At 45.8% G+C, this 17,471-nt stretch overlaps 1 protein-coding gene across 3 annotated transcripts in view; it reads left to right on the top strand.

Annotated features, from left to right (window-relative positions):
* The window catches only part of ANO4 (anoctamin 4), a 384,866-nt gene that overhangs the window by 349,946 nt on the left and 17,449 nt on the right, over positions 1–17,471 (top strand). The gene's annotated exons all lie outside the window — the stretch shown is intronic.

Here is a 17,471-nt window from a genome sequence, read left to right as displayed (position 1 = left end):
GACATGGTCAGGTACGGGACAGGTACAGGATCAAGGATTCAAGCCTGGATACACCGCCTCCAGAGCAGGGCGAATTTATGCAGGGTCAGGTAGAGGACAGGTACAAGATCAATGATTCAGGCCCGGATATACCACCTCTGGGGCAGGGCGAGGAACAGGACAAAGCAAGAATCAAGGCAGGGACTTTGGTACCAAAACAGAGACAGACGAGGTCCAGGGACACAGACAAAAGACACACATGGCAAGGTTCAGGAGCTTTGTGAGTTGTGAGTAGCTCTGGCCCCACCCATAGGGCAGGGTAAGTTTATAAAGGAGCTGCCCCTCAGCAATTGGCTGGGGACAGCATTTCAAGTACACACACTAACCCTGATAAAAGCATGGGAGGTGTGGCCGCGCACGCCCTAAGCACACACAGAAACCATTGCAGCACAGTCAGTGCAGGAACTGCAGCCTAGACACACGTGGAAAGTCATGCACCAGCTGCAATTGACCTCGCAACCTGCGGACAGCTTCCACAGCGGCAACCAGGGACCGCACATGCGGATGGTCAAGCAGCAGAGAAAAGACCTAACAACACATGTGCAGCTACGCAGCAGAGCAGGGAACTGAGCAGGCTCCATACAGGTAACAGCCATCAATATCCCAGCTCAGTTAGGGGGAAAGGAGCAAAGGGTTAAAGAAAACACATGCATTGTCATGCCGATAAGCAGATACAGACAGAGCGGTGTAACATTATCTCCTCCTAAAGCCCCATCTTCTGAAGTCTCAGAAAAAAAGACAGAAACTTTTCTTGGGATAGGCGGTAAGTCCCAGTTCACAAGCAGCAGAGTTCATTGCTCCAGAAATCCAAACCGCTTACCAAGCGCAGGGTTGAGCAATCTAGTCCACTACCAGCTGGGATCCGAGCCATCTCATCCGCTGGCCAAGCGGGGCTTGGAAAAAGTCCTACTGTCCATACATGCTCAGCTGAGTCCAAGGCCAGAGCTTCTGTCATGACTACGGCCGCAGTCGTGACACACAGTCTATTGTGATTTGCCAAATATTAAAGTAGATTTCTTGGGTTCTGATTTTAGCCGATGTTAATATAATAAACTACCGTATATACTCATGTATAAGCTGACCTGTGTATAAGCCAACCCCACTAATTTTGCCATGAAAACCTGGGAAAACTTATTGACTCGCGTATAAGCCTAGGGTGGAAAATACAGCAGGTACTGGTAAATTTCAAAACTAATAAACGGATGCCAATAAAAGTAAAGTTAATTGAGACATCAGTAGGTTAAATGTTTTTGAATATCCATATTGAATCAGGAGCCCCATATAATGCTCCATACAGTTCATGGTGGCCCCATAAGATGCTCCATACAAAATACACCCCATATAATGATATAATGCTCCATAAAGGTTAATAATGGCCCCATAAGATGCTCCATAGAATATGCCCCCATAAGATGCTCCATTGAATATGCCCCCATAAGATGCTCCATGGAATATGCTCCCATAAGATGCTTCACAGATTAGGCCCCCATAAGATGCAACACAGAATATGCTCCCATAAGATGCTCCACAGAATATGCCCCCATAAGATGCTCCACAGAAAATGCCCCCATAAGATGCTCCACAGAATATGCCCACATAAGATGCTCCACAGAATATGACCCCATAAGATGCTCCACAGAATATGCCCCCATACGATGCTCCACTGTATAGGCCCACATAAGATGCTCCACAGAATATGCCCCTATAAGATACTCCACAGAATATGCCCCTATAAGATACTTCACAGAATATCCCCCCATAAGATGCTCCACAGAATATGCCTCCATAAGATGCTCCACAGAATAGGCCCCCATAAGATGCTCCACAGAATATGCCCCATAAGATACCCTATAGAATATGCCCCCATAAGATGCCCTATAGAATATGCCCCCATAAAATGCTCCACAGAATATGCCCCCATGAAATGCTCCACAGAATAGGCCCCCATAAGATGCTCCACAGAATATGCCCCCACAAGATGCTCCACAGAATAGGCCCCCACAAGATGGTCCACAGAATATGCCCCCATAAAATGATCCACAGAATAGGCCCCCACAAGATGGTCCACAGAATATGCCCCCATAAGATGATCCACAGAATAGACCCCCATAAGATGCTCCACTGAATATGCCTCCATAAGATGCTCCACAGAATAGGCCCCCATAAGATGCTCCACAGAATATGCCCCATAAGATACCCTATAGAATATGCCCCCATAAGATGCCCTATAGAATATGCCCCCATAAAATGCTTCACAGAATATGCCCCCATAAAATGCTCCACAGAATAGGCCCCCATAAGATGCTCCACAGAATATGCCCACATAAGGTGCTCCACAGAATATGCCCCCATAAGGTGCTCCACAGAATATGCCCCCATAAGATGCCCCACAGAATAGGCCCCCATAAGATGCTCCACAGAATAGGCCCCCATAAGATGCTCCACTGAATATGCCTCCATAAGATGCTCCACAGAATAGGCCCCCATAAGATGCTCCATAGAATACCCCCTTAAGATACCCCATAAGATGCTCCATAGAATAATCCCCATATGCTGCTGCAAATAAAAAAAAAATGACATACTCACCTCTCCGTCGCTGCTGGTTCAGGACCCGGCACCTGAGATATTCACCTGTCCACGTTCCCACGCTTCTCGCCGCTGTCTGCCACATCATCTCTCAGTGACGTTCAGGCAGCAGAGGGCGCGGCGCACACTAACAATGTCACTGCGCCCTCTGACCTAAACATCACAGACAGAGGACGCGACAGACAGCGGTGAGCAGCGTGGGAACGGGGACAGGTGAATATCGCTATTCTTACCCCCTTCTGGCGCGGTCTCTTCAGCCCCGTTCTCTCATGGTCTCTTGTGCCTGCTTTCAGCTGTCACGTGATACCGCTAATTAAAGACATGAATATGCGCATTTTCATGTCTTTAATGAGCGGTACCACGTGACCGCTGAAGGCAGGCACCAGAGACCATGGGACAAGCAAGGGGGCTGCAGAGACCGCACCAGGAGGGGGTAAGTATGATCTCTGACACCCCCGCTCCCCCTCCGCCGCCGACCCCAGGTATATGAGTCACGTATAAGCCAAGAGGGGGACTTTCAGCCCAAAAAAAGGGGCTGAAAATCGCGGCTTATACGTCAGTATATACGGTAGATTAGAAAAACAATTTTCAACTACTCTCACAATTTAATAAATCTGTTTAAGGGTTCGTTCATACTGCCATATAACACAGCCAAGTGCTAACTGATGTTCTAACGGATAGCACTCAGCACAGTGTTATTCTATGGGGCAGTTCAGATCTGTGATTATTTTGTCATGCCGATGTGGCATGAGAAAACAATCGCAGTATACTGTGAGTGCCTCCGGATCACTCTCACCCATACAAGTCTATGGATGCGTGTAAAACATCGGACTGTCCTTGAATGAAATCCGAGTCCAGTCCGATGTACGTTCACACAGACAATGAAGAAGATGGAAACAAACATATTTTCTCTCTTCGGCACTGTATGATTCATGTAGCAGTGCAATCTAGGACATATCCAGTCATATGTGGAACAAGGTGCTGCTCAGTGTGGCTTTTGGTGCTTAGGTGACGGTGCGTTACACAACTATAGAAAAAAACATTTTGAAATCAAGAAAGATGTAGTGGCACTTAACCTCTTTAAACGTGCACGTTTATTTAGTAGCGTATGATGAACTGCATCGAGTAGACTGCCCTCCTGTCGCGTGAAGACACGATTTCTCAACTCTTTGTAAACTGTTGATATATATGGGTCCTTGTTTCTTATATTAACTTCTACAACTGATATATGAAAAGAACAGTTCAGTTACTTACTGAATAAACTACCAGGATCTAATGACATAGTGTCAAGGGGGAGTAATGAGTAACAGCATTGTTAGTTAAGTACTTTGGTCCCCTCCTGTTATACAGTAAGTCATCAAATTTAGTATGTGGAATTTACAAACAGAATTACTGAAGTGCTGCACAGTTAAAAATCATCTGACAGCATCTTTACAAGCTCGAATTAACCATTTACCATTGCCATCAGGAGGATCAGGGCTGAATTTACAAAGTTGGATCCTACCTTCCAGCAACCTCAACATTTTGGTGAATCACAATATTGATCAATTTTATATAATTTATTATTTGCCAGTTAAAGATAATGCCCTTTCATTTTTCTTTCCTGACAGGAAAAAATAATTTTAATGATATTCACTGGAAGTCATATAAATATAGATCTACTGGATCCAATTTATCAAGACTGGTGCCAGTTCTAATGGAGCAGAAGAGGTGCGGAATTCATTAAGAGGTGCAAGGTCTCTGAATGAATTTGGCGTTTCTTCTGAGTGGAACTGGAGTAACATTTCCAGAGAAAAATTGCCAGTACAAGTAGTATAGTACCATTTGGTTCTGAGTCATTCTCTCACTCATTTATGACAAAATACCCTAATCTCCTTCCAGTACTTCTAGGTTTAGAAGGATTCTTGCTTTATACAGTGGGGGGAAAAAAGTATTTAGTCAGCCACCAATTGTGCAAGTTCTCCCGCTTAAAAAGGTGAGAGAGGCCTGTAACTGACATCATAGGTAGACCACAACTATGAGAGTCAAAATGAGAAAACAAATCCAGAAAATCACCTTGTCTGATTTGGCAAGATTTGTTTTCTAATTTTGACTCTCATAGTTGTGGTTTACCTATCATGTCAATTACAGGCCTCTTATCTTTTTAAGTGGGAGAACTTGCACAATTGGTGGCTGACTAAATACTTTTTTTCCCCCACTGTATGTGCTGTGAAGGTAAGGTTCTGGCTATGTACACACTGCATTCAGCAGTGCTTTGATGGTTTCTGCTCTAGGCTTTTTTTTAATTCCTGAAAAGTGAAAATTAGTACCTGATAAATTCAATGAGACAAACAGGGCTTAGATGGCCTCTATTTGTGATCCTTTACAGTTTGTAAGGGCCCCATTACATGCTTCAATGTCCCAGTGATCCCACCAACGATCCGACGTGGATGGGATCGCTGGGACATAGTTAGCTGATCGCTGGTGAGCTGTCACATAGACAGGCTCACCAGCGGTCAGGACCAGCAAGCAAGCTGGTATCCAAGGAAAACAGGAGGTATCTAAGAGCCGCGCGGCTCTTATATACCCGCTGTTTACCTTGGAAACCAGCCTGCACGCTGGTTTCCAAAGTAAACAGCAGGTATCTAAGAGCCGTGCGGCTCTTAGAAACCTGCTGTTTACCCTGGAAACCAGCGTACATGCTGGTTTCCAAGGTAAACAGTGGTATCTAAGAGCCACACGGCTCTTAAATACCCACTGTTTACCTTGGAAACCAGCTCCCAGCGTCGCTGATCGTTGGTCTCTCGCTGTCACACGCAGCGATGCTCACTGGCCAGCGGGAGACCAACGATCAAAAACGGCCCAGGAAGTTCGAGCGCGATCAGCGATACCCGGCGGGGGGTGAGGTCGCTGATGTGTGTCATACACAGCGATATCGCTGGTGTGACGGGGCCTTAACTTTCAAACTCATATAAGATCATACTTGACTATGATCATTTTTCAGGGATTCAAATGAAAGTCCCGATTCACATAGGCAAGGCAAGATTCTGAAACATCTAGTGCTACTTTTGCTGACAAAATTACAGAATTCAGACATACCCAATTAAAGTCTATTGATTCTGTTATAAGTTGAAGCCATGGGGCCTGTTTCTTAAAATCAGTGGCAGAACACACTATGTATGGAATCCTAAGATTCTTGACCCCAAAGAAAAAAGTCTAAGGGGGTTAGATCAGGATATCTGAAATTGCTACATGATGATGAGTTGCCCTCTTTATGCATTGAAGATGGCATGTTCCCTGAGTTTTTCCAGCAAGATGGTGCACCACCACATTATGGGTGTCAGGTCCGAGCATTCCTCCATGAACAGTTTCCTGGAAAGTGGACTGGTCGTCATGGGCCAGTTGAATGGCCACCAAGGTCTCCTGATCTGACCCCCTTAGACTTTTATCTTTGGGGTCATCTGAAGGCAATTGTCTATGCTGTGAAGATACGAGATGTGAGGCATGTGAAACAACAGATACTGGAAGCCTGTGCTAGCATTTCTTCTGCGGTGTTACTATCAGTGTGTCAAGAGTGGGAGAAGAGGGTTGCATTTACAATTCAACACATTTTATAAGTGGTCATAAACTTGTAAATAACTAATGAAAGGATAAAGTTATGTTAAAACCAAGCACACCCTTGTTTTCCTTGTGAAATTCTCAATAAGTTTGATGTGTCACATGACCCTCTTCCCATTGGAAAAATTAAAGTTGGATCCAAAATAGCCGACTTCAAAATGGCCACCATGGTCACCACCCATCTTGAAAAGTTTCCCCCCTCCCATATACTAATGTGCCACAAACAGGAACTTGATATCACCAACTATTCCCATTTTATTTAGGTGTATCCATATAAATGGCCCACCATGTATTACAAAAATATATGAATAAAAGGAATATAATCAGCATATTCGTTCAGTGAAAATAATCAATAGCGTCTTTATCTTTGCATTCACAACAATACAAAAAAGCCATAAATCACTTGTCAAGTCATATACTGTGTATATATATATATATATATATATATATATATATATATACACACACAGTGGAGGAAATAAGTTTTTGATCCTTTGCTGATTTTGTAAGTTTACCCACTGACAAAGACATGAACAGTCTATAATTTTAAGGGTAGGTTAATTTTAACATTAAGAGATAGAATATCAAAAATAAAGTCCAGAAAATCACATTGTATAAATTTATTTGCATTTTGCAGTGAGAAATAAGTATTTGATCCCTCTGGCAAACAAGACTTAATATTTGGTGGCAAAACCCTAGTTGGCAAGCACAGCAGTCACATTTTGTGTAGTTAATGATGAGGTTTGCGCACATGACAAAAGGAATTTTGGTCCCCTCCTCTTTGCAGATCATCTCCAAAACATTAAGATTTTGAGGCTATCACTTGGCAACTCGGAGCTTCATCTCCCTCCATAAGTTTTCTATGGCATTAAGGTCTTGGCCACTCCATGACCTTAATATGCTTCTTTTTAAGCCACTCCTTTGTTGCCTTGGCTGTATGTTTTGGTTCGTTGTCTTGCTGGAAGACCCAGCCATGACCCATTTTTAATGTCCTGGCGGAGGGAAGGAGGTTGTCACTCTGGATGGAGCCATGTACCGTAAAATCCTTTCTACCATTGATGCTGTGAAATAGTCCTGTGCCAATAGCAGATAAACACTAACAAAGCATAATGTTTCCAACTCCATGCTTGACAGTGGGACTGTGTTCTTTTAGTCATAGGCAGCATTTCCCTTCAACCACACATGCTGAGTTGAGTTAATGCCAAAGAACTCAATTTGTGTCTCATCTGACCAAAGTACCTTCTCCCAATCATTCACAGAATCATCCAGGTGTTCATTGGCAAACATCAGGCGGGCCTACACATGGGCCTTCTTGAGCATGGGGACCTTGTGGGTACTGCAGGATTTTAAGCCTTTACGGCGTAATGTGTTACCTATGGATTTCTTGGTGACTGTGGTCCCAGCTGCCTTGACAATGTGGTATTTGCAGGTACGCAGGATGCAGTGACGAGTCGCGAGACAATTTGATGCTTTCTAAAATAATGTTTATAAGACTAGAGGAAACTTTCCTCAGTCATGGCCTGAACACCAACAGGGGGAACACGGGTTGCCCTCGCAGGGGCTCTAAACAAGCAAACACAAATAGGTAGAACACGACTACTTCCGGCAATAGCCGGTCACTATAGGGCCGCGGTATGGCCGACTATGAGTCCTTAATTGTAAAGTCAACTTAGCTGTCCAGACGTCCCTCGCCATTTGGGTTAGTGGTCTTTCGGCGTAGTAGTTGCTGAGCCCAGTTGCTGAGGCGTTGACGGAGTCTTCGTCATGCCCTCCGGTGCGCTGGTGACACTGGAGCCCCACAGGCCCCGGCGGAGTCCTTGGACGGGTGGGCCACAGGCTCCGGCCTGGGGCAAGCGGTAGCGATGGGTGATGGCGAATGACAGGCCACCTGCGCAGCTAGCGGCTGCGACGGGGAGTCCGCGGTCTGCAGGGTCCCGGCCCCTGCTGCGGACCGGAGCGGGACAGTAGTGGCCGCCGACGGCACGGTACTTGCTGCGGCCACGGGCAAGAGTGGGGTGGCTGCGGGTGGTGGGGAACAGGCCACAGCCGCAGGCTGAGGGGAGGCGGCAGCGGCCGTGGGTGACCTTGGGTAGGCTACAGCTGCGGGCTGAGAAGAGGCGGCAGCGGCCGCGGGTTGAACTGAGGCCGCAGTGGCCGCGGGCTGGAGCGGGGCAGCAAGTTTCGGACAGTCGCCTTGGCACCGTCCCTCTGGAGTCCTCGGTGAGCGTCCTCTCTGGCACTGGTGGGTCGCTCTAGCTTCCAGTCGCTCCCACGCTCTCCTGCAGTCTCTGTCCCGATCTGCTGACTCATCGTCCCGGGAATTCCCCGACTCTTTTATACTGGTCCCTCCCCCAGCCCATCTGTCTGTCAAAACGGTCAGTACCCGAATTCTGTCCCCCGGGGACAATTTCCCCCAGAACCCAGATGACGGCTCCTTTGATTACGGCCCGGACACTCGACGGGGGCCGTTCCTCCCACAACATCATTAACAAGTTCCCCCCATGTAGTTTTAGGCTGATCTCTCAGCTTCTTCATGATCAAAGATACCCCACGAGGTGAGATTTTGCATGGTGCCCCAGATTGAGGTTGATTGACAGTCATTTTATATTTCTTCCATTTTCTTACTATTGCACCAACAGTTGTCTCCTTCTCATCCAGCATCTTACTTATGGATTTGTAGCCCATTCCAGCTTTATGCAGGTCTATTATCTTGTCCCTGACAGCTCTCTGGTCTTCCCATGTTGTAGATTTTAGAGTCTGACTGACTAATTGAGTCAGTGGACAGGTGTCTTTTATAAAGGTGACTATGTAAGACAGCTGTCTTTAATGCAGGTAATGAGTTGATTAAGAGCATCTAACTGGTCTGTATGAGCCAGAATCTTAATGATTGGTAGGGGATCAAATACTTATTTCTCACTGCAAAGTGCAGATAAATTTACGTAATTTATACAATGGGACTTTCTGGATTTTATTTTTTTAACCAATAATTTTTTATTAAATTTTCAGAAAATTTTTGAACACACAAAGGGTCAAACAAAACCCATAAACACATACAATAACAAAATACAATAGGTACCTGTACACATTCTACACATACTCATTAAAACATGATTTCTTCACCACCCCACATTGACATCACGGGAACTCCCGGGTTAAAGCATGATGACATAATCCCAATAATGTAAGTTTCATAGGGCCAAATAAGGTTTTACATCTTCAGTGGAAAGGGGCTGACCTCTGGCTATCCAACCATGGATCCCTTATACCCTGAATTCTCTTTTTGGCTGAGATGGAATGAGCCAACGCCAGTTCATATTGGCAATGTATATTAACTTTCTCAATCACCTCTTTTATGGATGGCAAACTCGTCCCTTTCCACCTAGCCGCCAGAGCTAACCTGGCTGCAATCAAAATATGCAAAAAAGAGCCTCTAAGCACCTGCGGTACTTATGCCAGTATGTAAGGCTATGTGCACACGCTGCAGATTCACCTGCGGGTTTTTCCGTGCGGATCCACAGGTAAAACCGCAGTTAAAGTGACCTGCGGTTTTCCTGCAGTTTTGCCCTGTGGTTTCACACCTCTACTATGTTAAAGGTGTGAAACCGCTGCAGAATCCGCACAAACAATTGACATGCTGTGGTTTGTAAACCGCAGCAAAACCGCGCGGAAAAACCGCAGCGTGAGCACAGCGGATTTGAATTGCCATAGGCTAACATGGTACTGTACCATGTCTGCGGAACTGCTGCATTTCTGCAGGGCCAAAAATGCTGCAGAAAAGCAGCAGAATCCGCAACGTGTGCACATAGCCTAAGACTCCCATATCGGACTCCAAAACCAACTGTACCCCATGGACCTCTCATATTAGATCACCAATATCTACCAAAAATTGAGCTATAACTGGACATCACCACCACATATGACCCAGTGTCCCCCTTTGCCCACAACCTCTCCAACACAGCTGAGATTGGTTAGGACTAGTGATGAGCGAGTATACTCATTGCTCGGGTTTTCCTGAGCATGCTTGGGTGATCTCCGATTATTTGGATGTACTCAGAGATTTAGTTTGTGTCCACGCAGCTGCATGATTTACGGCTGCTAGACAGCCTGAATACATGTGGGGATTCCCTAACAAACAGCCATTCCTCACATGTATTCAGGCTGTCCAGCAGCCGTAAATCATGCAGCTGCGTCGACACAAGCTAAATCTCCAAGCACATCCAAATACTTGGAGATCACCCGTGCATGCTCGGAAAATTCGAGCAACGAGTATATTCGCTCATCACTAGTTAGGACCAAAATGAGCTAACTCCGCCGGACATTGGTACCACCTTAAGTGCACTTTTTTTAACTGTTCCTGGTGATTTAGACACGATGATACTCTTAGCTCCTCTCTTAAACCTTCCCTCCACGTCTCCAGGTCTAGGGATATGCCTAGCTCCCCCCTCCCACTGAATCATATATGGTAGTTTACTATCAACAGCTGGTGTATTCAAAGCACTATATAGGATGGAAATTCCCCTAGATCCCGACTCCGGTCTTAGAATATACCCATTAGCCCTGTGGTCCAAGGGAGTCTTAAAACCAACAACTCTGGTGATGTGTGGATCAGATGCCTAATTTGCAAATACTGATAAAATAGGCGTCGTATACCTCGATGTTTTGAGGACAGTTAGTCAAAGGGGAGGAGGTTCAGAGCACCATCCATCAAGTTCTGAAGAGTTTCAACCCCTGCATTGATCCAATTATGCAGACCAATGTAAGGGATATGCTGCTCAAGAGCTTTCAAAGACACATCGGTGAGGGGGATTTTTAATAACTTCGAGGCTATTTGTCCCCAATAGTCTATAGTAACCGCCATCATCAGAAGGGTGAGGTAAACAAAGTTTTCTTAATCGTCTCACTTTCTAGTGTAAGACGGGTTGAGCCCCTACAAGCATAAAATGCTTCAATCTGTAACCACCTATGAGCATTATCCATTAACCACCAGTCAAGCAAGTTAGGGACTCCTATTCCTCCTGCATCATGCAAGTAAGGGTGGTTTCACATTAGCGCTTTTTAAGCGCACGCACGGCCGGGGGTAGCTCCGCCCCCGAGCCGGCTCTCTGCCCGGCGTGCCCGCCCCTTGCTTGTATCTCCGCCTCCTAGCGCACAGCGGCGCCTGCGATCGGCGCACCCTATCTTTAGCATAGGGTGCGCAGATCGTGCGCAGGCCGTGCGCTAGTTGCGCTTTGACCTGCGCTGCGCACTTTTGACGGTGCGCCGTGCGCGCCAAAATCCGAAAAGTTTGATTTTGGCGTGCACGGCGCACCGTCAAAAGTGCGCAGCGCAGGTCAAAGCGCAACTAGGGCACGGCCTGCGCATGATCTGCGCACCCTATGCTAAAGATAGGGTGCGCCGATCGCAGGCGCCGCTGTGCGCTAGGAGGCGGCGATACAAGCAAGGGGCGGGCACGCCGGGCAGAGAGCTGGCTCGGGGGCGGAGCTACCCCCGGCCGTGCGTGCGCTTAAAAAGCGCTAATGTGAAACCACCCTAATACATCAACTTTCTAGCCACCCTCTGTCTTTTATGAGCCCAAATAAAATGGTTAGCCATTTTTTGAAGAGACAAGAGAAATCTATTAGGAACTCTGACTGGAATACACCTAAAATAATATAAAATCTTAGGGAGCACCATCATTTTAAAAATATTGATCCTGGCTATCCTTGACGCTGGAGTAGATTGAAATTCGTCTAATTCTAACTTGGTCTCTCTGAGGAGGTTGGAGAAATTTCTTCTATAAGCTGTTCAGAGTGTGTAAGAACTATACCTAAATATGGGATCCCTTCATCTACGCATTTAAAAGGGTATTTACATTCCAATAATCTTCGAGTCGTGGACAGAACCAAAACAGGAAAAACTAATGATTTAGTGGCATTAAGTTTATAGTACGATACTTCAGCGAATTCCTCCAACGTGGTTACAATGGCAGGAAAGGATGATTCTTTATCGGTGCATGAGATAATTACATAATCCGCTTACAGTCCAATTTTGTGAATTGTTGGCACAACTTTAATGCCCACTATATTCGGAGAAGCTCTTTCAGCCAATGGCTCCATGCACAAAGCGAAGATGGGAGACAGGGGGCAGCCCTGACGTGTTCCGTTAGTTATTGCAAATGAGTTTGACAAAAATCCCAATGACAATACCCTAGCAGTGGGGTTCGAATACATGGCTCAGATCGCTGACAATATGGCGCCCACCAAACCAAACTTCAACAATACACACCTAAGATATCCCCAGTGCACCATGTCAAAGGTTTTCTCAGCATCCAAAGACAGGAATGCACTGGGGAGTCCACAGAGCTCCGCCACTTTGATTAAGTTAATCATTCTTAATGTCCCATCTTTTGTTTCTCGACCCGCCACAAAACCAACCTGATCCAGGGAAACTAATGTGGGGATAATGTGATGTAATCATAAAGCTAATATTTTAGAGAAAATTTTTACATTGCAATTTAGGAGTGCAATATGTCTAAAGTTGCTAGGACATGTTGGAGATTTCCGTGGCTTTGGATGAGCAGAGATCATAACTTCTAAGTTAGTTTTAGATATAGACTCCTTATCCCACCATAATGTATACAAACGTAGAAGAAAGGGGGTTAGAATGTTCTGGAACTGACCATAGTACTCATTTGGTAACCCATCCGGACCCGGAGCCTTATGACCTTTGGTGGACCTAATGGTTTTCCAAATTTCCTCTTTAGTAAGGGGCACATTAAGGAAATTCAATTGTTCCTGGGAAACCTTAGGTAAGTTAATGCTTTGCCAGTACTGGTCAATCTCCACAGGAGAGGGCTAGGGCATATCAGGATTTTCCCCCAAGTTATAAAGTTGAGTATAATATCTAGCAAACTCATTCGCAATCTCCATTGGGTTTCTGATATGTTTCCCCTGGGGGTCCACCAAATGATCAGTCCTGGATCTTACCTCTCTTTTCTTGACCCTACGGGCTAAAACAGCACTGGCTCTGTCCCCAGTTGCATAGAATTTTGTTTTAAGCTTCTTAAGGTTATGTTCATACACCGACAGGAGATTCTCTCTCAGTTGAAATCTAATATTGTAAATCTCTTCTGACAGTGCCTGATATGGGGATGATTTATTTAGAGAATCTAATTGCTTGAGGTGGGAAATGAGGCTGTCTATATTTTTCTCTGTTGCGCTTCAAATAGGATGCTTGCTGTAAAAAAAATCCCCCTTATAACTGACATGCGCTGACCAGAGGGATTCATCAGTCACTTCCGCATTATCATTTTCATGTAAATAATGTGTCAATTCCGCCACACTCTCTTTACTACCTGTTTATCCAGAAAGAGAGATGTGTTCAGCAAATCACCGCGTTATACTGAGATATAAAGGAATCCGGTTACCAGATACTCACTTAGTGGTGTGAGAAGGATCTCTTTCTCAGAGATGTTTCTCGATGTCAGAGATTTTTCACGCTGTTTGGGAATCCGTTTATATAAAAAAGCTGCTGGATAAATAATATAGGATTAGGTTTGAATTAACCTGTGAATATAATTGCAAGCAACTGGGCTGGACTTTTAGTTCTCACTTGAGTTTGCCTGGTCCAATTGATGGTCCTGCTGTAAATATATCCGGTGCCGAAGCGGCCTGACTTGATGTGCATGCAATTAAATGTTCTGATTGTGAAAAGAAATATAGCAATTGCAAACAGTAAAAATGTGAAATAAAATAAAAAAATAAATAAATTAAAAAAAAATAAAAAAAAACCTGAAATAAATGAGGCTGCATGGGTAGCAGATGAGAGCTAAACTTACTGTGGAGTAAATTGAAAATGCAGGGTCAAAGTGGTTGGTCCAAATAGAAAGCGGCTATAGCACAGGCACTGTGTAATAGATCTATGTGAGTAACATGCTGTGCCCGCTATTAGAACGAGGTGCTGGACCTAGTGTACTTACTAATGGTGGCTAGTAGAGTTGAGCGACTTTTGTTTTTTTAGGGTCGCGTTTCGTTTCGTGAAACCCGACTTTTCCAAAAGTCGGGTCGAGCAAGATCGTCCGATTATAGGGAAAAGTCGGGGTCGTCCCGAAACACGAAACCCAATGTAAGTCAATGGGGAATAAAAGTCGGCAGTGAGAGGAGGACAGGAAACACACCTACAGTGCCCATTTGAATGCCAAAAGCATCAATTCTTCTTTCTTAAGCTTGTCAACCTTAATTAACTTCATAATACAAGTTACGCACTGAAAAATGGGGGTTATTTGGCTACAAACTGTGGGGGGGGAGGGCTGGCTCCAGGTTTTCATGTGCCCTGGGCGAAAGAGCGCCCCTTTAACACATACCACAACTCATCATGCTCCGATACGGCAGAGAAATAGCGGTATAGTACAATGAAAAATACCTCACTTTTTACATCTCATGACGAGGCCCATCTATTTCTCCATACAGAATCATTGGTCCCATATAATGTTTGAAACAGTATATGATGAGCTCCACATAATGCTACAGTATATGTTGGTCCCCATGGATGAAGCTCCACTGTCTTATGGGCCCAAATAATGCTCCAAACATAATGGGCCCCATTTCTAATGCTCTAGTGTATAATGGGCCCTGTAAATGCTGCTCCAGTGTCTGATGTCCACCTTTGGAATGTTCCAGTGTATGGTGGGCCCCATCTATCATTCTCCAGAGTATAGTGCTCCCCAAAAATTTCTGTCCCAACATTGAAAACAATCAAATAAGTCTCCTCGCTAGGGAATCCCTGTACTTGTCTGGACAGGTGCTGTAGCTTGCTTAACAGCTCGCCAGCCGTTCTCACGCCCAGTATGGATTACACGTGATTGCACAAAGGTGAGAAAGGGTACCGTATCCCCGGATAACATGTATGGATAGCGTACACATTCAAAATATATGTCTCAGGAGGCAGGCTCAGACGGTGTTAGGCCCAGTATGGATTGCACGTGATTGCACAAAGGTTAGAAAGGGTACCGTATCCCCGGATAACATGTATGGATAGCGTACACATTCAAAATATATGTCTATACAGCATGAGGCAGGCTCAGACGGTGTTAGGCCCAGTATGAATTGCACGTGATTGCACAAAGGTTAGAAAGGGTACCATATCCCCGGATAACATGTATGGATAGCGTACACATTCAAAATATATGTCTATACAGCATGAGGCAGGCTCAGATGGTGTTAGGCCCAGTATGGATTGCAAGTGATTGCACAAAGGTTAGAAAGGGTACCGTATCCCTGGATAACATGTATGGATAGCGTACACATTCAAAATATATGTCTCAGGAGGCAGGCTCAGACGGTGTTAGGCCCAGTATGGATTGCACGTGATTGCACAAAGGTTAGAAAGGGTACCGTATCCCCGGATAACATGTATGGATAGCGTACACATTCAAAATATATGTCTATACAGCATGAGGCAGGCTCAGACGGTGTTAGGCCCAGTATGGATTGCACGTGATTGCACAAAGGTTAGAAAGGGTACCGTATCCCTGGATAACATGTATGGATAGCGTACACATTCAAAATATATGTCTATACAGCATGAGGCAGGCTCAGACGGTGTATGGATTGCACGTGATTGCACAAAGGTTAGAAAGGGTACCGTATCCCTAGATAACATGTATGGATAGCGTACACATTCAAAATATATGTCTATACAGCATGAGGCAGGCTCAGACGGTGTATGGATTGCACGTGATTGCACAAAGGTTAGAAAGCGTACCGTATCCCTGGATAACATGTATGGATAGCGTACACATTCAAAATATATGTCTCAGGAGGCAGGCTCAGACGGTGTCAGGCACAGTATGGATTTGACGGCCCAGATTACACAGCGGAGGAGCAGGGAGAGGTAAAGATTGCAAATGCTGGGGCCCTGCCCAAGCAAGGGGGGCCCACTCGTGGGCGTCGGTACTGGCACTGGGCCCCTCATAGTACAGCGGTGTGTCTGACAGCGGAGTTGCACCACCACTGTCAGAGACACTTGATTGCACTATGAGGGACCCTGTGCCAGTGCCCACGCCCAAGAGTCGGCCTACCCACCTGTCCAGGGCAACGGCACTCGCACGGTGTCGTGCGGTAGGTGGTGACCCCGGCCATGGGGGGGGAGGCAGCACAGTTAGGGAGTTTTAGAAAGTGGCATATGTTGATGTTGGACATTCAGCTGATGCAAAAGGCGAAATAGGTGAAGTACCAGGAAGAGGTGGACCAAAGCAAGCCATTTTTCTGTCACCCTATGTGTCATCAGGGGAAGGTGGGACAAAATCCTTGGAAACCCATGCGTGGTTCATTTTAATGAAGGTTAGATCATCCACATTTTGGGTTGACAGACGGGTCCTTTTTTCTGTCAGGATTGATCCAGCTGCACTGAAGACTCTTTCCGATAGCACACTTGCAGCTGGGCAAGCGAGCTCCTGTAAGGCATATTGGGCCAATTCAGGCCAGGTGTCCAGTTTAGCGGCCCAATAGTCAAAGGGGAATGACCTGTGTGGGAGAACATCGATATGGGAGGAAAAGTAGTTTGTTACCATAGTTGACAACTGCTGTCTCCTGTCACTTTCCATCGATGCAGTATTACCAGTTGTGTGAGCGGTATTTGAAAAATCAGTCCACAACATTGTCATGAAACCCCTGTCTCCAACGCCACTTCTGCTGTGTGCACCACGAACACCTCTGCCAAGCTGCCCCCGGCCCGTACGGCTCGTGTGAGAACCATCACCGCTGCTGTGTGCTGGGAATGCCTCAAGCAACCGATTTACCAGAGTTGCTTGTTTATTAGCCAATATTAGGTCAAGGTTCTCCTGTGGCATGATGTTTTGTAATTTGCCTTTATAGCGTGGATCCAGGATGCTGGCCAACCAGTAGTCGTCATCGTTCATCATTTTGGCAATGCGGGGGTCCCTTTTTAGGATCTGCAAGGCATAATCTGACATGTGGGCCAATGTTCCCGGTGTCAATGATGCACTGCGAGTGCTGGGTCGAGGAGCACTTTCTGGCAAATCCACATCCCTCCAGTCACGCACAAACCCTGTACCAGACCTTGCCACGCCAACATTTTCACTTGCCCCACGAGATGCATCCTCCTCCCCTAAGTAATCATCCTCATCATCCTCCTCCTCCTCCTCTTCCTCCACCTCGTCCAGGAGAGGTCCCTGAGCAGACAATGGCTGAATGTCATCAAGGATTCCCTCCTCCTCTTCCTCCTCATCAACATTGGCTGCAGACGCCTGC

This window comes from Dendrobates tinctorius, unplaced genomic scaffold (assembly GCF_039654945.1).
Source record: "Dendrobates tinctorius isolate UK_male_01 unplaced genomic scaffold, ASM3965494v1 ptg000139l, whole genome shotgun sequence".
Classification (NCBI taxonomy): Eukaryota; Metazoa; Chordata; class Amphibia; order Anura; family Dendrobatidae; genus Dendrobates; species Dendrobates tinctorius.
The sequence above is the reverse complement of the archived record's forward strand: the minus strand, read 5'-3'. Positions and strand labels throughout refer to the sequence as shown.